This window comes from Tiliqua scincoides, chromosome 2, assembly GCF_035046505.1.
Source record: "Tiliqua scincoides isolate rTilSci1 chromosome 2, rTilSci1.hap2, whole genome shotgun sequence".
NCBI lineage: Eukaryota > Metazoa > Chordata > Lepidosauria > Squamata > Scincidae > Tiliqua > Tiliqua scincoides.
This window is the reverse complement of record NC_089822.1, coordinates 250,250,532-250,274,889: the sequence shown is the minus strand read 5'-3', so window position 1 is coordinate 250,274,889 and position 24,358 is coordinate 250,250,532. Positions and strand designations below refer to the sequence as shown.

The window sequence follows — 24,358 nt, the reverse complement described above, 5'->3', positions numbered from 1 at the left end:
AACCTCCACTGCCTTGTGGCTATATCCAGTTGTGGAAAAGGCTTCAGGAGTCAACCTCAAGGCAAAATACGGAGCCGGAGTCCCTGAGGCAGTTTGTGGCTGTATACAGTCATGCCCTGGCAACTCCTGCGACGCCGCTGGAACCAATCATATTGGCTTCTGCCTTTCCATTGGACCATTCCAGCGACATGGAGGGGGGGATTTGCTGCATGGGTAACAGCTTATCCTCCATACCTTCTTTACCCAGGCTTCGCACACTGGAGAGGACACTCCAACTTCGCCATACGGCATCGGCACAACACGAGAAGCAGCAGTTTACCGGTTATAAGTCTTCGCTCGATTGGCGTACAGCGTGACGCCAGGGGCTGCTTCCGACAGTGGGAGAGACCATTGCATCTCATTGGGCAGCTACCGCCCGCCTTAAGCTGGGCAGTCCCCAGCCAGTAAGGTGTTGCCTCGCCACGGTCCATTAACCTCATGGGGTGCGTGGGGTTTAGGGTGAAAACCGACAAGCGGATCAATAACTCTGCACCATGCAACAGAAAACAGAAAACTCTTGCCCTAAAGATGGGCACCTAGAACATAAGGACAATGACACCTGGCTTCTCTGATGACCTGCAAGAAATAGACGACGCACGCAAAACAGCTGTCATCGACATGGAGCTGAGCAGACTGCAGATGGACATCATCACCCTTCAAGAGACAAGGCTGTCAGATTCTGGATCTGTCAAGGAGAGAAATTTCTCATTTTTCTGGCAGGGAAAACCACCAAATGAAACCAGGGAACATGGCGTTGGCTTTGCGGTCAGAAATACCCTGCTGGAATCCATCATCCCACCTACTGTGGGAAGTGAAAGAATTTTGTCTCTGCAGCTCCAGTCATCAGCAGGACCTGTCACTCTCATCAGTGCTTATGCACCAACTCTGTTGTCTCCAGCAGAGGCCAAAGACAAATTCTATGATGATCTGGCCACCACTATCAAGATCCCTGTAAAAGAGCCATTGTTCATCCTCGGCGATTTCAGTGCTAGAGTTGGTGCTGATTACAGTTCATGGCCCACTGGCTAGTCACGGAGCCCACCAGAGGACAGGTGACTCTGGATTTAATATTGTGCAGTAAGCAGGACCTGGTTAGAGATGTAAGCGTTACTGAGTCATTGGGGAACAGTGATCATGCTGCGATCCGTTTTGACGTGCACGTTGGGGGAAGAATACCAGGCAAATCTCTAACAAAAACCCTTGACTTCCGACGGGCAGACTTCCCTCAAATGAGGAGGCTGGTTAGAAGGAGGTTGAAAGGGAGGGTAAAAAGAGTCCAATCTCTCCAGAGTGCATGGAGGCTGCTTAAAACAACAGTAATAGAGGCCCAGCAGAGGTGTATACCGCAAAGAAAGAAGGGTTCCACTAAATCCAGGAGGGTGCCCGCATGGCTAATCAGCCAAGTTAGAGAGGCTGTGAAGGGCAAGAAAGCTTCCTTCCGTAAATGGAAGTCTTGCCCTAATGAGGAGAATAAAAAGGAACATAAACTGTGGCAAAAGAAATGTAAGAAGGTGATACTGGAGGCCAAGCGAGACTATGAGGAACGCATGGCCAGCAACATTAAGGGGAACAATAAAAGCTTCTTCAAATATGTTAGAAGCAGGAAACCCGCCAGAGAAGCGGTTGGCCCTCTGGATGGTGAGGGAGGGAAAGGGGAGATAAAAGGAGACTTAGAGATGGCAGAGAAATTAAATGAGTTCTTTGCATCTGTCTTCACAGCAGAAGACCTCGGGCAGATACCGCTGCCCGAACGGCCCCTCCTGACCGAGGAGTTAAGTCAGATAGAGGTTAAAAGAGAAGATGTTTCAGACCTCATTGATAAATTAAAGATCAATAAGTCACCGGGCCCTGATGGCATCCACCCAAGAGTTATTAAGGAATTGAAGAATGAAGTTGCAGACCTCTTGACTAAGGTATGCAACTTGTCCCTCAAAATGGCCATGGTGAAGATTGGAGTATTGCAAATGTCACGCCTATTTTTAAAAAGGGAAAGAGGGGGGACCCGGGAAACTATAGGCCGGTCAGCCTAACATCCATACCGGGTAAGATGGTGGAATGCCTCATCAAAGATAGGATCTCAAAACACATAGACGAACAGGCCTTGCTGAGGGAGAGTCAGCATGGCTTCTGTAAGGGTAAGTCTTGCCTCACGAACCTTATAGAATTCTTTGAAAAGGTCAACAGGCATGTGGATGCGGGAGAACACGTGGACATTATATATCTGGACTTTCAGAAGGTGTTTGACACGGTCCCTCACCAAAGGCTACTGAAAAAACTCCACAGTCAGGGAATTAGAGGACAGGTCCTCTTGTGGATTGAGAACTGGTTGGAGGCCAGGAAGCAGAGAGTGGGTGTCAATGGGCAATTTTCACAATGGAGAGAGGTGAAAAGCGGTGTGCCCCAAGGATCTGTCCTGGGACCGGTGCTTTTCAACCTCTTCATAAATGACCTGGAGACAGGGTTGAGCAGTGAAGTGGCTAAGTTTGCAAACGACACCAAACTTTTCCGAGTGGTGAAGACCAGAAGTGATTGTGAGGAGCTCCAGAAGGATCTCTCCAGACTGGCAGAATGGGCAGCAAAATGGCAGATGCGCTTCAATGTCAGTAAGTGTAAAGTCATGCACATTGGGGCAAAAAATCAAAACTTTAGATATAGGCTGATGGGTTCTGAGCTGTCTGTGACAGATCAGGAGAGAGATCTTGGGGTGGTGGTGGACAGGTCGATGAAAGTGTCGACCCAATGTACGGCGGCAGTGAAGAAGGCCAATTCTATGCTTGGGATCATTAGGAAGGGTATTGAGAACAAAACGGCTAGTACTATAATGCCGTTGTACAAATCTATGGTAAGGCCACACCTGGAGTATTGTGTCCAGTTCTGGTCGCCGCATCTCAAAAAAGACATAGTGGAAATGGAAAAGGTGCAAAAGAGAGCGACTAAGATGATTACGGGGCTGGGGCACCTTCCTTATGAGGAAAGGCTACGGCGTTTGGGCCTCTTCAGCCTAGAAAAGAGACGCCTGAGGGGTGACATGATTGAGACATACAAAATTATGCAGGGGATGGACAGAGTGGATAGGGAGATGCTCTTTACACTCTCACATAATACCAGAACCAGGGGACATCCAATAAAATTGAGTGTTGGGCGGGTTAGGACAGACAAAAGAAAATATTTCTTTACTCAGCGTGTGGTCGGTCTGTGGAACCCCTTGCCACAGGATGTGGTGCTGGCGTCTAGCCTAGACGCCTTTAAAAGGGGATTGGACAAGTTTCTGGAGGAAAAATCCATTATGGGGAACAAGCCATGATGTGTATGCGCAACCTCCTGATTTTAGAAATGGGTTATGTCAGAATGCCAGATGCAAGGGAGGGCACCAGGATGAGGTCTCTTGTTATCTGGTGTGCTCCCTGGGGCATTTGGTGGGCCGCTGTGAGATACAGGAAGCTGGACTAGATGGGCCTATGGCCTGATCCAGTGGGGCTGTTCTTATGTTCTTGTATTAGGTTAGTTCGGTACTGGGAAGATGAACGAAAATGGCCAACGCCTGCTAGAGTTTTGCTGGCCTCACGGTCTCTGTGTCAGCAACACGTTCTTCAACACGAAGCCCCAACGTAGAATCTCTTGGAGACACTCAAGATCAAAGCACTGGCACCAGCTCGACCTGATTCTCACCAGACGCTCCAGCCTTCCCAGCATCAAGATCACACGCAGTTATCAGGGTGCTGCCTGCGACACTGACCACTCCCTGGTGTGCAGCAGAGTGAAACTGCAAACAAAGCGACTGTATCACACGAAAAAGGAAGGAAGACCTTGCATTGATACCAGCAAGACCCGGGATCAGAGAAAAGTGGAGGAATTTGCACGAGCGCTTGAGGAATCTCTTCCAGGCCCGGCCGACGCAAACGCATCCAACAGATGGGAACATTTCAAGAATGCCGTTTACAACACTGCCTTGTCCATATTCAGCAAGAAGACCAACAAGGCAGCAGACTGGTTTGAAGCCTGCTCTGAGGAGTTGACACCAGTCATTGAGGAAAAGAGGAGAGCTCAAGCAGCATACAAGGCCTGTCCCAGTGAGCATAACATGCAGGTCCTCCGAGCTGCTCACAGCAAAGTCCAACAGACTGCCAGGAGATGTGCTAACGACTACTGGCTCCAGCTCTGTTCCCAGATACAGATAGCAGCTGACACGGGCAACATCAAGGGGATGTATGATGGTATCAAGCAGGCCCTAGGTCCAACACAGAAGAAAATTGCCCCTCTGAAGTCTGCCGCGGGCAAGGTCATCCAGGATCGGGCGCAGCAGATGGAAAGCTGGGTGCAGCACTACTCTGAGCTAAATTCCAGAGAAAATGTAGTCACCGAAGAAGCGCTGAACAACATTGAGTACTTGCCTGTGCTGGAGGAGCTGGACAGTGAACCAACCCTAGAAGAACTTCACGTGGCTCTGGACTCCCTTGCCTTTGGCAAGGCACCTGGAAAAGACAGCATCCCTGCTGAAGTCCTAAAATGCTGCAAAGAGATCATCGTCACTGAGCTGCATGAAATCCTCTGTCTCTGCTGGAGAGAAGGTGGAGTACCTCAAGACATGAGGGATGCAAACATCATCACGCTGTACAAGAACAAAGGCGACGGGTGACTGCAACAACTACTGTGGCATCTCTTTCCTTAGCGTTGTAGGAAAGCTGTTTGCCCGAGTTGCACTAAAGAGGCTCCAGGTACTTGCAGAGAGCATCTATCCAGAATCGCAGTGCGGATTCCAAGCCAACAGGTCCACCACTGATATGGTATTCTACCTCAGACAACTGCAGGAGAAATGCAGGGAACAACGACAGCCACTCTTTATAGCCTTCATAGATCTCACGAAGGCTTTCAACCTGGTCAGCAGAGATGGCCTCTTCAAGATTCTCCCCAAGATCGGATGTCCACCCAGGCTCCTCAGCATCATCAGATCTTTCCACAAGTTCATGAAGGGCACTGTTGTCTTCGATGGCTCCACATCAGACCCTTTTGACATCCGAAGCAGAGTGAAGCAGGGCTGTGTTCTTGCGCCAACCTTGTTTGGGATTTTCTTCGCCGTCCTGCTGAAGCAGGCCTTTGGAACTGCAACAGAAGGCATCTATCTCCAGACCAGATCAGACAGAAAGCTCTTCAACCTCTCCAGACTGAGAGCAAAGTCCAAAGTCCAGCTGAAATGTCTTCGTGACTTCCTCTTTGCCGATGATGCAGCTATCACTACCCACTCTGCCAAAAATCTCCAGCAGCTCATGGATCGTTTTAGCAAGGCCTGCCAAGATTTTGCACTGACAACCAGCCTGAAGAAAACACAGGTCATGGTTCAGGATGTGGACTCACCTCCCTGCATTACAATCTCTGCGCATGAACTGGAGGTTGTCCATGACTTTGTGTACCTTGGCTCAACAATCTCCGACACTCTTTCTCTCAATACCGAGCTAAACAAACACATCTGTAAAGCAGCTACCACGTTTTCCAGACTCACAAAGAGAGTCTGGTCCAACAAGAAGCTGACGGAACATACCAAGATCCAGGTCTACAGAGCTTGTGTCCTGAGTACACTTCTGTACTGCAGCGAGTCATGGACTCTTTGCTCACAACAGGAGAGGAAACTGAACACATTCCACATGCGCTGCCTCCGACGCATCCTCGGCATCACCTGGCAGGACAAAGTTCCAAACAACACAGTCCTGGAACGAGCTGGAATCCCTAGCATGTATGCACTGCTGAAACAGAGACACCTGCGTTGGTTCGGTCATGTCGTGAGAATGGATGATGGCCGGATCCCAAAGGATCTCCTCTGTGGAGAACTCCTGCAAGGAAAGCGCCCTACAGGTAGACCACAGCTGCGATACAAGGACATCTGCAAGAGGGATCTGAAGGCCTTAGGAGTGGACCTCAACAGGTGGGAAACCCTGGCCCCTGAGCAGCCCACTTGGAGGCAGGCTGTGCAGCATGGCCTTTCCCAGTTTGAAGAGACACTTGGCCAACAGCCTGAGGCAAAGAGGCAAAGAAGGAAGGCCCATGGCCAGGGAGACAGACCAGGGACAGACTGCACTTGCTCCCAGTGTGGAAGGGATTGTCATTCCCGAATCGGCCTTTTCAGCCACACTAGACGCTGTGCCAGAACCACCATTCAAAGCGCAATACCAGAGTCTTCCGAGACTGAAGGTTGCCAACTACTGCAGAGTAGACATGCATGGGATTGGGCAGCCTGCCCTTCCCCACCATTCAATTGTCCTGCACCTGACGGAATGCAGGTTTTGTTTTCCACCTGCGGTTCTCAGCCGCGAGGGGGCGCGCGTGGCCCGCGGCTGGAGATACGGAAGGAGGCGGGACTTCCATGTTTGGGCATGACCGACGGCAGGTGGGCGGGGCTTAGGGGAGGCCAGGAGAGGTGCTCATTAGACGGTTTGGAGGCGGGGCGGAAACATCCATCTTTCCTCCCCCGCGGGGGAGAAGGAGGCGATGCTTTTGACGTGTCGCTTGAGAAACGCTTGTGCTGATGGGATGATCCACTCCCTATTAGGGTGGAAAGGGGGCGTGGTCCCGAACGAGAAGGGGAGGGGCTTGCTGCCATGGAAACCCCCTGAAGGCTACGCGGCAGCGTTGGACTCCCGGCAGCGAGGGAAAGGGGGCGGGGCATCCGTGGGAAGCGGGGGTGGGACGGCTGGTTGCCATGGGTTCGTTTCCGGCGCTGTCAGGCGGAAGTGGCTGGAATTCTGGTGCTGGCTGCTGTTGGTGCTGCTGCCCTCGGTCAGTGGGAGCTGCGGGGAGGGGAGCGCGGGGTCCTCTCCGGCCTGCGGATGGGGGGAAGCAGGCAGGCAGGCAGAGTCGTGAGCAGCCCGAGTGGGCCAGGCGAGCAGACTCCCTCGCCGGGAGTGTCGCTGGCCGCTTCAGGCTGCCGTCCTCTCCACACTTACCTGGGAGTAAGCCCCATTGTCTATCATGTGACTTGCTTCTGAGTAGACAGGCGTAGGCTTGGGCTCTGAGGCTGCAGTCCTCTCCACATTTACTTGGGTGTAAGCCCCATTGGCTATCATGGGACTTGCTTCTGAGTAGACGGGGTAGGCTTGGGCTCTGAGGCTGCAGTCCTCTCCACACTTACCTGGGAGTAAGCCCCATTGGCTATCATGGGACTTACTTCTGAGTAGACAGGCATAAGCTCAAGTTCTTATTTCACCCAGTTTACCTCAAGGGGAAGAAGGAGCCCTTCAGCCTTTGGGGGCAGGAGGAGAAGTAATGAGGGTGGTCCTCAGAACCAGCTTCTGTCCACCAAATGAAGTGAGGTCCTAGAAGGGCTCTGTGAGGAAGCTTCTCCCACCATAGGTGTGTTGTGTATGCAGTGTAATTGTGATCAATATAGGTCAGCCTGCCTGTTTGGCAGCCTTGGGCTGAGTGGGTGAGGGGTCCGTCAGCGGCAAAGTCAAGTCTCTGCCCAGGCTTTTTTTCCCCCCTCAGGGGCTTGTGCTTTGGATGTATTTCTGCCTGTTTTATATGGGAAGAGAGTGAGTGGCAGATGGTTTTTCTCTCTCTCCTCTGATGGGTTGCCTTCTATAGAAATGTTCTGGCTTCCCATTCAGGCTGGAGCAGTGTTTCTCAACCAGTGGTATTCGTACCACCAGTGGTACTTGAGGTGGTATGCGTGGTACTCCTGCCCCTTGGCAGTGAGACCATGAATGTGACATGACAAACAGTGGTGGGAGGCTCTGAAGCAAACTTTTCTGCGCTCACAAAAGCCCTCCCATCCACCTTGAGACACTAACTAGTGTTAGTCACATTTCATCTGGCCTCCCAACCCAGAAGTAACGGCAATGATGTTTTCGCCAGTTACTTCCAATGCTACTTTGTGTAGTTGAACCATGTGATGGGGGCAAACATTGAGAAATGCTACTGTGCAGTGTGTGTCAGTGAGGGACAGTAAATATTTTAAGGGTAAGCTATCCTTGTTCTATCTGATGCTCTTGCAACTGCATTAGGATTATAAAGGGCTCTGCTGTAGGGTAGAAGTTGTGTGAAGGTGTAGACTTGGTCAAGGTCTAAATCCAGGTAATGTAATCAGTTCTGATCAGGGTTGTGCGGGATTGAATTACTGTTGAAGGTGGTTTCTAATCCAGACTTCTATGCTGTGCAGGGACATGGTGGATGACACCAGAACAACCGGGGACGCAGTGTTGTGCTGCCTTCTGACTGATCCTGTCAAGATGGTTTAGAACCCACGGGAAACCTGGACTTCATTGAGGCTGCCTTCAAAAACACTGTTCCATTACAGAACTGGTCATTGGCTGGAAGAGCAACTGGACGTTGACAACAATGGGATATTGTTGCCCTTGTTTTTCCTGGGACAGTGTTGGTGGTCAGTGGTGAAAACTGATCTTGCTTTCTGTGTGATGGAAGTTTCTGCAAGAGCCTTAAAAAATACGTAACGGGATTTATCCTGACATCAGAAGTTCAGATTGCCATTACCAATAGTGGTGGTAAAGGCTTGAAGAACAATTTTAATCCCCTTGCCTCCCAGCATAGGAGAATCTGCAAAGACAGTTGAAGAAACACCCAAACTTCTTTTGGCTCTTCCATCTGCACTGATTTTTCAAGGTGGAGTCTTTGAAGGGGGAGGGGGGTGCCAAAAGACCCCCCCTCCCCCAAGAGAGAAGAACTTTAGGCTGGCCACCATACGTCTGTGGAGAGATGATTCTTGCCAGGTGAGATTTATTATCTTGGAGAGTTGGATACAACATGGATATATCTTCTATTTGTTACACATTGGAGCCGTCTTCCTCTTACCCTTGAGTATTCTGTTGTTCAGGGTAGTATGCAGGTGTAAAATTAATGAATTGAACCTTGGCTTTCTAGTCTTCCTGGTAGAATCTATTGAGAGCTGGACTGGCAGAAGTTGTGGGTAGCTGGAATTTGTGCTTCCCCTGGTGGCTCCTGGTCTTCCTTTTCCCACTCTCCCTTACTATCCTAGTAGTGTATCTATTTGACTTACACATCGGTTTCACTTCCATAGTTGATTCTTGGTGCAGAGTACTCACAGTACAGCTCTTAATATTGCAACCTCCTTGCAAAAGGAAAGATGTTGAAACCTTCCAAATGTTGACAGTCCTGAATCTCTGTGCCTCTCTGTACCAATTAAGAGTGCTTATTTATAAGTTGGGACGTGCATGAACATTGCACAAGGGTTGTGCAGTACGGGGGCGGCAGGTGAGGCAGAACTACTCCACCGCAGACCTTCGAAAAGTGCTGCCGCTGCCACCGTGCCTTTAAAAGAAACACGAAACTCATCTTTGTGGTGTCTATAAGGAGTGCCTGCTGCAGCTGGTAATCATTTCAGTCCGAGCTTGAGTATCCATTTGTCTCTTTTGGCTGTGAGTCTTGGCACTTGAGTATTCACGGTCCTGAGAGCCTAAGCAAGTTTTGGGATCATAGTTTTGCATTGGAGAAGCGGAAAGCGTGGTCCAACCAGTATGGAAATGTTTGTACTTAGTGTTGCCACTGTCGTACCCCTGTAGGCCCCTGTCTTCATCCACATCTGGCGAGAACAGTTAACCTTTCCTCTGCAGTATAGTTGTGCTTTTGTGAGCTGCTTTGCTGCTGCTTGATAACAGCTCATGACATTTCAGTGGAGTGAGACCCTTTGCACTGAACCAATTCATATCTGCCTTTGCACAGTAAACCATAGGATTAGACTATTGGACAGATTTGGGTGAAGCTGATGGGGTGTGTGTGAGGTGCATTTTTAGAGCAAACTGATACAGTATTACCTGGTGTAAAAAAATTGATTTCTGGAGATTATTTTTACCCCTTGACCCTCATTCCCTGCCTTCAATGTTCTTGGAAGCCTCTATCATCATCTCTTCTGTTCGATCACCTTAACTTTTGCTAAAGTATGCCGGATTCATGAAAACTCAGATCTTGTAGTTGGAGATAAGTATACCTATTAATTTGGTGTATATATTTGCATAATTTATTCCAAGTCTAGGTGATTTCTTTCTGAGAGCTGGATTTGCTCAGCCACAATAGAGGTTGCTTAAGCTGCAATCTTATACACACTTTCTTGGGAGTAAACCCCACTGAACACAATAGGGATTACTTTTGAGTAGACACACATTGGATTGCACTGTATATTAAATTGAGCAATGGTTTTGCATCGCAGAGAATGAAATGTTAAGAGATCGTAACTGAATGTCCCAAGAATACTTAACTGGGAGAGAACAAAAGAGGATGCATGTGTAGGTGGTTCTTTTTCACTGGTCCAGTGGAACAGGAAAGACCTTAATGAGAGTTGTGCAAATTGCTTGGTTGCACAGTCTGTTTTAAAAGCAGTCATGAGTAATTTGATCTTGAATTATGTCTTGATTGGGGAATTTGTACCCCACTCTTCTGGTGATCAAGCTCCCAGAACTGCTTGCATCAAACCATGGGAAATGTTCTAATGCGAAAAAGATATAGATTGGTGAGGATACGTTTCACTTCTCACAAGGCAGTTCCTGCTTAAAAAGGCACAAACAATTCGAGGTGGCAGTGGTGTGGTGATTCTTTGCCTTGCTGTCTTTTCTGCCTTTTCTTTGGTGTCTTGCACAGATTTGTATGATAGTATTGACTTAAATAGTTCCTAATGGGAACTGCCATAGAACTGAGTTGCCTTTGCATTTTTAATAAACTGTTCAGCATGTCCAAAATACTTTGGCAATTTAGGCTTTGTCTAACAAGGCTAGTGATACCAAGGTGGTTTCATTGATGGTCAGTTTAGCCTGTAGTACAGGCAGGATGTTGTAGTCACACCCTGTTACTCAGTAGCTTCCATCTGTGCTGAGCCAAAATAATGACCGGGCTGCTGTTTACGTGTTCTGCTGTGATGGTGCAAGAGCCTGTAGCTATTTCTGTGTCTCATTTTGTTCAGCGTCATCTCTTTAGAGGAAGAAAATTAATACATACTGGAGTGAATTAAGGAGCTAAGTCAAGATATAACTTTAATGGTAACAGTAGCTCTGGAGTTTTTTGAGGAGGAATCAACATCCTTCCTTTATATTACTCGGTCATTGTCTCTTGGCTTGACTGAACACTATCGGCTCCTGTCATCCTAAAATGGGACCAACTCAGATTGTGCAAAGTATCCTTTGAGCTGCTCTCCTCTTGTCCTCTGCTGCCTCTGACGGTCGGTGTATAGTTGGTGCCTTGAAAGGAGAAGATCCCAGATCTTCATAGTGGACTGCCTTAAAACAAGAGAAGTGTTATGCGGCGTAACCTGTGGATGACTTGGCTGCATGCTCCTTAATGTAAAGGCAGTTGCATATGTTTTCTGTGTAACTGTAGCGCTTTGGAATGGAATTGACTCAGTCGGGATAAAGGATGCCAGTGGAAAAAATGGGAGCTGCCCCAAAGGCTTTCCAGCATAGCAGTCAGTTGAACAGAAAGGCACACAGCTACCTGCCTTAAGGTGAGTCTGAGCCATACTAGCTGTACTGATTCAAACAAGAAACTATGAACTGGGGGTGGCTCAAGGAGAAACCTGCATTTTGCTTGGAGAGTGTTTGAATCTCTGTAAGGAGACCTCTCTCACAGCTGGGGGACTGTAACTTTAATAGGGAAAGTCCTATCTGTGAGCGCCATCTGTGAACTATCTAGTCCCTCTCCTTTCACACATTTTTTTCTTTCATGGTGGGATTTTTTTTAATTACCTGTTCTCTATTTTTAGGCAGACCTGGTGGAGGTACACATACCTATTTCTTGATATCTTCTCTCTCCTGGGACCCAAGGAACAGTTGTCAGTTGTCTCTCTATCCAACTGAACTAAATCTAGAGGCTCATGCTGGAAATGTCTTGTTGGCTTAGACCAGAAGTGCATCTTATCTAGCATTTTGTTTCCAAATACCTCCAGTTAGGTGCCTCTGGGAAGCCCACAAACAGAGAATAGCAGCAGCCCATTCCCAGTGGCTGGTATTCAGATGAATACTGCTTCTATACACATGGAGGTTCTGTTTAGCTGTCACTGTGTATAGCCATTGATAGCCCTATCCATAAACTTCTTGATACTTTTTAAAATAACCATCTAAGTTTTGCTGAAACTGATTTGACTCTTGTGGTGTTCAGAACTCTCTGACAGCTCCTGTGCTATGGGGAAGAACTCTTTTCATTAGCGTTAAATGTTGATGAAAGCCATTCTAAGCAAAGCTTTATTACTTGGCAGAATCGACTAGAGAAGTATTGCCAAGGACAGACTCCTCTGGGTTTTTTTGCCAGAGATTGCTGTGATATGTGGGTCTAGAAGCCTGACTGGTTATGTTGAGGTTTATGGTTGCATAACTTTGTAAAATATTGTCATATGTTCGTATGTTTCGTGGTTGCAGACAGAAACATGAAAATGAGGATGTCAATTGAAGAGAGGACATCTAACCATAAAACATAGCAAATTGGGTGTGTTTATAAGGCTGTGCCAAATAGTTGAGGAACTCTCAGTGTTTGAGAATTGGCAGGTTGTCTCAAAAAGAATTTGTAAATCATTTTTAAAAACAATACCACAAAAAACCCCTCATGCTTCCATTCCTGATTGCCTGAAGAAAAATCCTGCATATGATAAGAGGATCTGTATTTCACTGCAAATTTAACTCCATATCTTTCCCATGTCCTCCTTCTTCTACATCCCTGTTTAACATTCAGTGTCCTGTGAATTAAAACAACCTTGCAAGATGAATCAAAGTATTTTTTTGTGAGCCCGCAACAAGTTTTACCAGCCTACTTAATTCCACATACACCTTTGACACAGCTTGTTTAGTGACTCTGCTGAACTACTTTCCTGTAAAGTAACTGTTCCTTGATCTTGGGTGAATAGCTAACTGGAAGGGTTGAGTTAAAACATTTTTTCTGTGGAAAAAAGCTACATTTCACAATTCTGAACCTAGAGTTTAAACTGTCTGGTAATAGAACTTGGAGCTCTGTAATATACTCTTTGTACCACTACTCGCTTATAAAGAATGCAGCATGGAAGTCATAATGGTCTAAGTGTAGTGTAATTCTTGGGTACTTGTTTGCAAATAATTAGTCTTTTTACTTTTTTGTGTGCGTTTAATCAGGTGACTTGTCATGTTCTCGGCATCTTTAGGAAATTGATATAACTTTTATATGTCTGAAGTCATGGGACTTGTCCTAGAAGTCCATGTTTATCTTTTGAAAACATAAAGAGCATTTTGTGTCTGCTTCTGAGAGAGAGGTAGGTAATACCAAAGTACTGTGAATTCTTAATAGGCACACATGCCTATCTTGGAAGAAGAAAGCTACAGGACTTGCCCATGTTACATTTTGAGATATGGGACTGCTGTGCAATTTTGTACATCTGACTTCTGTTTAAAGAGGATGGGACAGGGGTGACATTTCTTCAGATTTGGTTGAACAACCTTTGTTTGCATATAAATCTCACTAAAATAAGGAGCTTGCGCATGTTAACTTAATGTCTGTCAACCAAGTTAATTTCCAGATAAATCCCATGTATCACTTGCATAACATGTTGTGATACTTTGATTTAGCCTACTTGTACCTTTGCAAGCATATATGTGAATACAGCTGGAGCCTCTTTATTAATGATATTTTTAACCGCGGATCTGACAACGCGGCTCCCCAGGACCTGCGTGGAGCCAGACTTGGCCCCACCTTAGCTCTCCGGAGGCACTTCTGGGGCCCGTGGAGGCCACATGCAGCCTCCATGAGCCTCACGATGGCCTTCGGAAGTCCTAGAGAGGCACTTCCGGTTTCTGACCAAAACGGTGGTCTGTGGAGGCTGCGCATGGCCTCCATGGGCTTCACAAGAGCCTCTGGAGAAGTGGCTTCTGCGGCTTTCAGGGGCCTTTCTGAGGACAAAAACCAGAAGTGCCTCTCTAGGACCTCTGGAGGCCTTTCTGAGGCCCGTGGAGGCTGCTTGCGACCTCCATGGGCCTCCAGAGAAGGGCCTCTGGAGCATAACTCCAGTCACCTCCGGAGAACCGGCCTCTGCGGCATTTAGAGGCGTTTCTGAGGCCTGCAGAGGCTACGCGCAGTCTCCACGGGCCTTAGAAAAGCCTCCGGAGGTCCTAGAAGTGCACTTCTGGTTTTTGGCCGAAAAGGCTCCGGTCGTGTTTGGGGGTGGGTGGAGCCTAAATTTCACGTGCCTTGGTTCCACGTAAAATTTGTTATTGGCGTGGGTTCCAGGAACGGAACCCTGGCAAATAATGAGGTTCCAGCTGTATAAACATCATATGGCCAGTGGAGGAGTTTCCCCTGGAAGGAATCTGTCTTTCTCGCAAAATGGTTGGTCTGTGGGTGTGCTGCTGCTTGGCAGTTAAGCAACCTGTGATGGGTTGGATGTGACCTTCAGGCCATATGTTGACGCCCCCAGTCTCCTGGTCTTTCTAAAATGCAGACTAGATCATGGATTAGGAAAAAACCTAGAATGTGGTTTTTAAATGACTTGAAATCTGCACATACTGAAATGGAGTAAAATCGGGGTTCTGATTTCTAAAAGAGAAAAACGTGGAATGAATCCTCACCTTTTAGCAACAGAGTTGGAAAGGCAAGGGAAGCAGATTCTCAAAAATAGGGAACTGCAAGTCAGATGGAGTACCAAATTTATCTCCTAAGATTCTGCAGGTTTTATTAAGCCATTCAAGATACTGCATGGTTTTGTTCTTACCATTTAAAAAAAGAGTTCTAACAGTTCTGCCCTATATTTGCAGTTTGATCTTCCATGTCCATTTATTACTCTCCTTGCCCAGCAGCAGGCTGCTGCAAAAGCACAATGCTGTCTTTGCCATTTTTTCCTGAGTAGGGCACATTGTTTCCTCCTCTCTTTTTGATGGGCACTCTTTGTGGATGTTCCTGTTCATCCTCGTATGTTCCTAGACTTGATGTATTACTTAGAAAAGAAGCAGCTGTTGAAGGTAGATGAAATGAAGTCAAAACAGTCAGTAAGTGAAAAACAAAATAAAGTATTTTTTTGTAAGTTGTATTCCACATCATGACACAGACTGATGGTTTATGACTGGGCCAGTTTCATTGTGTATTTAAGGAACATATTAGAGGCTTCCAGCAGATATAAGAGTAATAAGAGTAGTTATAAGAGCAGTTATAAGAGTAATATTGAGTAATATTCTAAGCCTTGTTGGAGAATGCTGTGCAACATCTAAGAGGAGCTGTCTTCAGTGATGGGTAAAGAGATCTTTGAATTGAATATCATGATTGCTCCCAGGCCAGAGATGAATAATATAGTCCATGGGCTGCCAAATGCTGCCTCTCATGAAAAATTTTACGGTGACCTTTGAGGGGTTATTAAAAATCCCAAAACTGATTTTCATCTGGAGATTAGAGTTGCAGATAAAACTTTGGAAAATGTGCTGATGGGAAGTTTTATGTTGAGGAAATCAGAGGCAAAGAAAGAAAAGTCAGACTCCACTTTCTTGTCTTTCAGACTATGTCAACTGCTGTTTACACAGTATGGATTGTTCAAGTACTAGCTTAACTTTTTCATGAGAGTAATCATTCTAAATTCAGTGTATTTTTGAGCAGGTGACTGCCCACTATGATGTGGCAGTTTTCGGGTTTTGAGAAAATGATTAGTAGACTGCAGTAACTTGCTTGAATTTGAAACATGTAAATTAGCTACATACCACTGACACACGAAAAGTTTCTTCTGTATATATTCATACCATTGAAGCTGTTCGTTCATGTTTTAGATCAGCGTTTCTCAATGTTTGTTCCCTGCTGTACCACTTCACATGGTCCACCAATTGGAAGTACCACCAGGAGTAACTGGTGATTATATCATTTCCAGTTGCTTCCAGATTGGAGGCCAGATGGGTGTAAGAAACACCAGTAAGAGGCTCAGGGCAGATGGGAGGGCTCTTTTCAAGCATGTGTGAAGTGTGTGCTGGAGTTCTGTCTGCCAAGCTAAGCTTCCTACTGTTACTTGGCATGTTGCATTGCTGGTCTTACTGCTAAGTGGTGGCATCTGGGGGTCCCGCATGTAGCACCAGACACCGCTTCAACTACCACCAGTGATATGAGTACCACTGGTTGAGAAACAGTGTTCTAGATCAGGGGTGTCCAAAGTTTTTGGCAGGAGGGCCACATTAGCTCTCTGACACTGTGTCAGGGGCCGGGGGAAAAAAGAATTAATTTACATTTAAAATTTGAATAAATTTACATAAGTTTATATAAATGAATATATTAAAGACGAACTTATATGAATGAATCAAGGTCTTGCAATAGCTCAAGGCCTATAAAAGGCCTTGTACAAAGCAAGGCTGACCTTTCCTTTGCTGCCACTATGGCATCACAGATGTGAAACAGCAAGAAACGGAAGGAGCCCTCATCCCACAGCTCATGTGAGAGGTCAAACAGTCGCCCTCACACTGCGAGCAGTTGCGTCGGGCCAGTGTGGGCTCCAACAAATCTCTGGAGGGCCAGAGGGTCATTGGAGACTGGGGGTTTCCTGAGGGCTGCATTGAGAGGCCTCGAGGGCCGCATGTGGCCCCAGGGCCGGGGTTTGGGCACCCCTATTCTAGATCAAAGACACACCACCTTGAAAGGTAGCTCAGCAACATGTGGGGCCCACACTGGAAACGTAGTATGAATTGAGAAGCAACATGGCACATGAAATACCAACAAGTATCATTCTGCTTTGTCAATAATGATCAAAACAGCTGATCGCTCCTGATGCTCCCTAGTATTGCTTCTTTTAATAGCCCACTGTGGATCTGTTGCAGTTCATTTCTCAAGTTTTTAGACCCTTTTTCTTAGCCAAGACTTCTGAAGTGGTAAAGAATTAAATGCACCATCTTGTAAAATAGGAAAATATCAAACCTCTCCCAATAAAATAAATCCCAAAATAACATTCTTACAACCAAGGGAAAAACAGCAGGTGAGTTCAAAAGGCATTTGCAGATTCCTTTCAATAGCAGTTTCCAAGGTCACTAAGGAAGGGAGCAATCACCCTTTGTAATAAGTTTCCCTAGGCTTCTAAGACACCTGGGATAGGCGTTTCATGAGTGGGACACCTACATAGGAAATCTCGGGGCCACTCATTCCACCTCAGAAAGCAGGGGCATTTGCTTGGATAATTCGGGTAGATGTGGAATGTATGCAAGCTGAAAAGGTAAATCATTTATTAACAGTATTTATTATTAACAGTATTTATATACTGCTTTTCAAACTCATTGCTGAAACATTCCGATATTCTACGTTGGTAAGCATTCCCCAGAACAGAATGACGCTTTTGGGTGCCACATCTAAGAGACCCACTCTTTGTCCTGCTTTGTTTAACGAGTACATGGTGTTTGGCCTTCTCTCGTAGACCTTAACAAGATTATTTGCTTCTTCAGGTGGGCATTGAGAGATGACCACCACACCATTAAATTAGACCTGTAGTACTCTCAACTGGCCCCAATAAATCTGCTTTTTGTAATCACAATGATTTCCAAACAGTGTTCAGGGGCAGTTCTGCAGTATGATTGATGTCTGTCATGTAGTTTAAGATTACAAGCATGAATGACAGTTTCCATGTTCTTTAGGATGTGGGTGTATTACATATAAATGCTGTCTCCGTCAGTTACTTGAGGAAGCCTGCACTCTGCAGTCTCCCTCCCCTCTTTTTCCATCATTGAGTTATCCTCTTGAGCCGCATTGAAGCTGGCAGTAGCTACAAGAGTCATAAAAGAGAGACTTGTCAAACTTTAACGCCAACAGATTTATTGTGGCACAACCTTTTATGGATTAGAGCATGGTGTTATCTGAGGATAGTCAGTGTGTGAGTCTGTGTATATGTGGATACAGAGGAAAAATGCATACCACAGGGCCATGAAATAAATACATGAGGTAGCGAGTGTAAGGTTATTGTGTAAATATCAAATATATAAAAAATAAGTTGTGTGACCACAACAGTAATGGTGCAATTACTAATCATCTTAATATTTCTTTTGCTAATAAATTCTAGTTCAGCCACATTGGACTCTTCCTTTGAAATGCTTTTGTTAAAGAATGCAAACTTTCAGGTCTGTGGCAGGGTGTTCTGGGAGACTTTAACATTCTCCCACCAGTTTCTGGATGCATATTCAATTTGTATCCATTTGTAGGTTTATCTTCATGTAGAGGATGGCAGAAGGGCGTTACTGGGAAGTGATGACATAGATCATGTTGGAGGATGAGAAGGGGCAGTGGTGTGCAGTGAGGTGGCTGATGTTGCTGGGTCCCATAATAGCATTGCCTGAGTGAACATGGGGCAGTTTGGCCACGAGGGTGGGTTTGTAACTCCTGGGCACTGAGTTTGTCGCTGTGAAGTGGCCTGATAACTGCTGGTGAGCAGCTGACTTAGATTAGAGGTCTGCCTGAAAGCAAGGACAAACCCTTTTCTCATAACCTTCGGTTTGCTCTTTTCCCCTCCCTTCTCAACCTGAAGTTTGATTGAACTTGGCACTTCCTCAAAGGTCACAAAATATTCTAGGTTACACATATTTTGTGTAATTGACATACTGCCCAGTACCTGACACAGGATTTGGCTGCTTGAGAATCATACTTGCAGATTTTCTACATGAGCCAAGTTTTTAGCTTTCATAATTTGGAAGTTTAAAGCTGCTCTGAAAAGCTGAATTGAAGGGGAACCTTTGAAGCCAAAGGTTCCTTAATGAAGCCATCAAGGGTCAAGGCATCTCTGCCTTCGAAGTTGTCTTTTCCTTTCTGTGGCAGGCATTCTTTAGCTCCTGGACAGGTGATGCCAAATCCTAAGCTGTTACTATTCTGTTTTTCATTTTGGTCCTGCATCTTCTTGATGAGAAAGGGCTATGCTATTTTCACTCATCAAGCAAACCAAAGCTGATTTTCCAAATGTTAGCATTTTATTCTGTGACTTCTGTCTATGCTTCGCTACTTGCTCCTGGATTTGATTTGATGTCTTGAGATGTGGAAACTTCCAAGCTGCATGTTTATACTTTAAAAAAAATCTGAGTTTGTTTAGTCCTTCCTGTTCTGGTGGCTAACAGTCACAGGAGAGACAACTTAGTACCATGAAGGGACCAGAATGGACAAGAGCATCCCCACGCTGGAGTCACACTGGAAGATGTGTGTTTGTGTACCTGTGAACAATATTGACTTCTCTACTGCCTTCCTGAGAGATTAACAGCCCTGTACAAGATTGCAAGTCTGTCTCTTGATAGTGTTCAACTTTTCCAGTATTCTCCTGAGGGGTTGGCTCAAGCTTGGACAAGGAGAAGTGTGGGGGAAAGGTGAGGTCGTCAGCCTGCTTTATCTGCAGGGTGGCGTGTGGATAATTTTTCTTCTGTAGCTCCTTGGTCCTGTAACTGTGGCTGTAATGCTGTACACCAGTAGTTCTCAATCTGGTGGGCCCCAACCCACCAGTTTGTGTGAAGACGCCCCGTTCCCTTTAAGGGGCAGGGGCAGGGGGAAGCAGCAAAGCGATCCCCAGGATCACACCCCTGCGGGGGTAGGGGGGCCTATTTTTTCACAAACCATACATGCTCCCAGGGTCTAGGGGATGCGGGGAGCCCAGCACAGCGCTTGCAGGGCTCTCCGCGGCTGGTAAACAATTCCACTTCCAGTTTAATTGCGCTTGGAACTTTCACTTCCTTCTGTCCTAACTCTCCTGCCACTCAATTTTAGTGGACGTTCCTTGGTTCTGGTATTGAGTAGAAGGAAATTCTTTTCCCTCTTACACACGCCATACATCCCATGCATAATTTTATATGTCTCATTCATGTTCCTTTTCAGGAACTTTCTTTCTAGATCTCCAAATGCTGTAGCCTTTCCTCATAAGGGAAGTGCTCCAGCAATCATTTTGGTCCCTCCCTTCTGCACCTTTTCCTGTTCCAGTTTATCCTTTTTGAGACATAGTGACCAGAACTGGACACAATACTCCAGATGTGGCCAAATATCAATTTGTTCAGTGGCATCCTTTTATTCTAGTTGCCTTTTTAAATGATGAACATGGAATTGGCTTTCTTCTGGAAATGGGGATCAATGGGGATGCCCAGCCCTATCTGCTCTAGCTCACAATATACCTCTGCCTTCCATTTATGATTTGAACCTATAAGAATTTGCTCCTTCTATGTATCTGTGGTTCTGAACTGTTCATTAGAAATACAGCTCCTTTCTTGGACTTCTGGTTTGTTGGCTTCCTGTTATTTTGGTCCACGTTGTCCCTTTTTTCCTCTCAATCATCTTTATGCAGAGGACTAGGCAGCCTGGGATAGGAGTTCTGTTTTCCATTAGTGAGCAGGCAGCTGTGGAGGGGACAGGGTTGGATAATTTGGTCCTGATTTTGTGCCTGGCTTTTCTTGTGTTCAGTTGCGGCATTAATCTTGTGAAGCAAAATTTTTGCAAGGCATCCAGTAACTGCTTTTATTTGTATGTAGCACTTAAAAATGCACTGCAGTTTGAATTATTCTCTCAACAATGTTATAAAATAATGGAGTTATACAGGTATAGGGAACTTGAAGTGTCCAAGGACAGGCATTTATACCTTGGTCTTCCACGTACAGTGAATCTTGTCTTCCTATCTAGTCCTCAGTGCAGTAGAGGTTCTCTCTTCCTCCCTCCCTTCCTCCCCCCGCCATTTTGATTGAAAAGGATTTAAACTAAAAGTTGCATGTACATTTATCTGCCTGAGAGCTCCAAGATATGTACCATTGTCTCTGTTTCCTTCCTTTGCCGCAGTCTCTTCCTTTATCTCATAACCCTATTGTCTTGCTGCATGAAACAAAAGTACACGCACAGCCACAGGTGACGGTCCTTCTCTCAGTGGGTCCAGCGAATAGCCAGGAACCATGCAGATCACATAGTTACTTAATCTTCATCCCACAACGAATTGGAACGTGCCTGTTTGTCTTATTGCACCCCTGAACACATGCAAGCTAGTACGTTTTCACTGACCTCCAGATGGTTTTGTCCTCCCTCTTCTGTATCCTGTTTACCTCTAAGCCAGCTCTTCCTCCGCCTTCCCCAGCAGCAACAGGCGACCAGCTGGTTGGGAAGAGAATAGTTAATGGTTAACGCTCCTCCGTGGGGGAAACGTGGCAGCAGAAATTAGCTCATTGCGGTTGTTGCTTGCTTTGCCAGCTAATCATCTCCAGGAAAGCTATTTCACTTCCAGGGCCCATTCTCAGCATTTTACCAACCATCTTTTACCTCTCGCTTCAACTTTTCTTCAACCTTTCTTCTTCACCCTTCTCCCCCCCCCATCCTCCCGCCTTCCTCTGCTAATAGCAAAAATGAGCCCTGTTTGTCTGAAGTTTGACATAGATGCAGCACGATGGGGAGTTTGGTATCTGCTCTTTAACAGAGTCGGCGTCTCATCCCTGCTTTGAGTGTGGATTTGCTGTGACTGAGATCTGAACTCTACTCTTCCTGTTTCCCATGTGGGTCAGTGGAATGGCTTCAAGTTTGCATCAACCTAACTGAAAACATTGCAGATGGAAGCTTGATTATGAGAACTTGAGTTGAGTGTGTTGCGTCCATGTGAGCTCGTGTGTGTTCTTGAGATTAAAGTCCAGTCTTCTTCATTCCGTCTTTATAGTGATGTTAGTCTGTCCTGCTGTCAATTTTTCTCCACATTGTTTTTTCTGTGTAAGGGCTCAGCCTTCCTCCTCCTTTCCTCTTCAGGTTGGAGAGAAGAGGGGCCCTGACTTCCTGATAGAGAGGGCTGCCCTATGGCAACCTCTTAACCCTGCCCTCCTTTCTTCTGTGAGGGAGGGGCCAAGTTTTCTGATTTCCCCAGGGAAGTGAAACCGGTACTGGAACTTCATACTTTGGCAAGGCAGCGTGGCTTGCTGTTCTCTCTGTCCTCGTCCTAAACGGATCTGACAGAGTGCAGGAGCATTGCCGCCCTCCCACAACTGGAAATTGGATACCGGCAGAGATTTTTTTCCAAGTGATTAAAGCTGCCAGAGAAACAGAAGGCAAGTTCATAATACTGGACTTGGGCTGTTGATTGGAGAATAGTACAGAGAGGAGGGAAAGGCAGAACTTAGAAGTGGCAGGGTGTCCTTATGCTGGTCTTATCTTTATTAGAGCACAGGGCATGTCTCCTATGCTGGACTTGCTGATCTGCTTGGGACAACAGCATGTGTTGATTCCACAGGCCTTCAGACAGAGGGAGAACAAACGCTGGCAATGTGCAGGCAAGTTACTGTGGCCCAAGTGGAACTTTAACACTGGAACCATTGCTATATGTGGAGAAGGGGTCTAAGAAACCACAGTGAGAGGGCTGTAAAGTGGTGAGGACCTTTTGGGTGTTTTAAACTACTGGATATTGGGCTGATCTTCATAACTTTACCTTGAGCTGTGTATACGTGAAAGTCTTTATGCGCTTACCAGTTCTTTATATGTTGGAATATATCTGTTATCACTGTTGGCACTTTCTGCATGATAGTTCTGCATGTATTGTAATGTAGATAGTATTATACATGTGTGAGTCTTACCTGACCCCTTAAGTGTACTTCCCAGAGTTGTATTTTTGTTGCATGTGGTATATACAACAGTGTTCTGTCTAGCAACCCCCTGTAAACTCAGCGCTTCTTAATTCTGCTTCTTATTTCCTGTTAACCTAATCTACAGCAAAGAGTTGGTAACTGAAAAGCACTTATCTACGTAAATACCTGTAAGAGAGGATGAATTGCTCCATTTTGTGTTTTGATTTTAAAATTATTTCCAGAAAGGGAACAATATTCTGTCCTTTTCCGTTACTGCTATATTTCCCCCAAAGGCTTTGAAGGTGGAAGTAATCTTTCATAGGCTGTCTTGGGATCTAGCTGTTGCATAGGCTGACATACCCTTATGACTGAGCCATTTTCTTAACATTAACAGGTTTGCTGAGTCTGCTGGGCTCTGTGTAGAGCTGAATCTAGGTCTAAGTCCAAGGTTAAAGGAGGCGGGCACCCTGATATCCTGTGCTGTTATCCTGTCCTGGGATTAGTTGGTGATGTTTGCAGAGCTGTTGGGACTCTGTAAAGTCATGTTTTTATTTTTTATTTTTGGGTTGCTTCCCATTTCCTTTGTACCCTGACACTTTAAGAACTCTAACATGTTGTCTGCCATAACTAACTCTAGGTATGGTACACCCATTGATCTATTTATTCTGCTGCCCACAAAAGAAGCATTGCTGAGAGCAGAAACTGGTGATAAAAAATCCAAGGTGGAAGAGGCATTTCTTTCCAATCTTTGGATTATAGTGGTAGATAACCACAAGAATAGATGTCCTGTGTATGTTGGCACCAATAGTCATGAGTCTGCAACTCTTCTGACTTCCTCAAAGGTCCAGTTCAGTGCATTTAGCTTTACTAAAGTATGCAAACAAAATTCACTTCCCCTGGGCAGGGCAATGAGTTATCTAACCTGTCACCTAGAATTACAATTTGCCTGGAGGCTCCCTTCCAAACATGTCCCAAACACACCTAGCTAACTCTCTTCCTGTCAAAAATTTGAATGCTGCGGTTTGTGCACACTGACTTATGTGGGAGATTTGTCTGTTTTTTTTTTATGAGAGACGAGGTTTTGATAAGATTAGAATTTGGAACCTTTTTCGCAGAAGGTGGTGGTACTAAGGGATTTGGCTTCCCATCCAGATCTGGAAGCAATTCCTTGACCTTCTGAAACATCAGGTGTACAAGTCTCCTAAAGATCAGTTCAGGGTTGCTAACAGCAGACTTGTTAACATAGGAAGGTTATTGCCTTCAATTCTGAGATGACATGCATGAATTCAGAAGTGCTCCATCTATGCAGAAGATATTGCATTGTGTGGTGGACAGTTTTAATGGAGAATGTTTTTACTATGTCTGTTTCAATTCTAACATCACTTACCCCCATGGTGACTGCTAAGACAAGGAAGGAGCCAGGTTTACCCAGGGCACTTTTCATGCTAGTTCTTGCTTTGACTCCGATTTACCGTTGTTCATGTGCTTCTAGCTGAGGTTGCTATCTTGCAATAGCTGAAAATAGAAGCAAGCTCTGTTTGAACCATTTGCTTCAGTGTACTCTTAGTTAAGCTTTTTTAGGCATAACTTCATCATGCTCAATCTGCCTTGCTCAGATCTGACCTTGAGTTCAGTATTCCCCTCCACAGGGTAGTAGTGATATGGAATGTGTAAATGTTGGTCTGCAGTTAGGCAGTCTAGAAATGCCCTTCCTTGGAGAACACTGAATTTTTAGAACTGATGACTTGGACTTCATTATTGAATTCTAAGATTTAAGGCCTTTGGAGCCATGGCTCAGAGCTGCTAAATCAACCAGCGGGCACATTTCATGAATTTGTTGCTGGGAATGTACTTTTGCATGT

General features: G+C 45.8%; 1 protein-coding gene and 1 long non-coding RNA gene across 2 annotated transcripts in view; one reads left to right on the top strand and one right to left on the bottom strand.

The window, feature by feature from the left end:
• The first annotated feature begins 8,197 nt into the window (after nt 1-8,197).
• The window catches only part of MGAT1 (alpha-1,3-mannosyl-glycoprotein 2-beta-N-acetylglucosaminyltransferase), a 32,689-nt gene continuing 16,528 nt past the window's right edge, over nt 8,198-24,358 (top strand). The window contains exon 1 of the mRNA XM_066617975.1: nt 8,198-8,753. The gene's annotated coding sequence lies outside the window, so the exon portion shown is untranslated. The remainder of the gene's footprint in view (nt 8,754-24,358) is intronic.
• Nucleotides 11,047-21,875, bottom strand: LOC136641907 (uncharacterized). The gene is made up of 3 exons (XR_010793925.1): nt 21,833-21,875; nt 20,959-21,048; nt 11,047-11,267 (listed from the first exon to the last, which is right to left on the bottom strand). It is a non-coding gene; the product is annotated as an uncharacterized lncRNA (long non-coding RNA).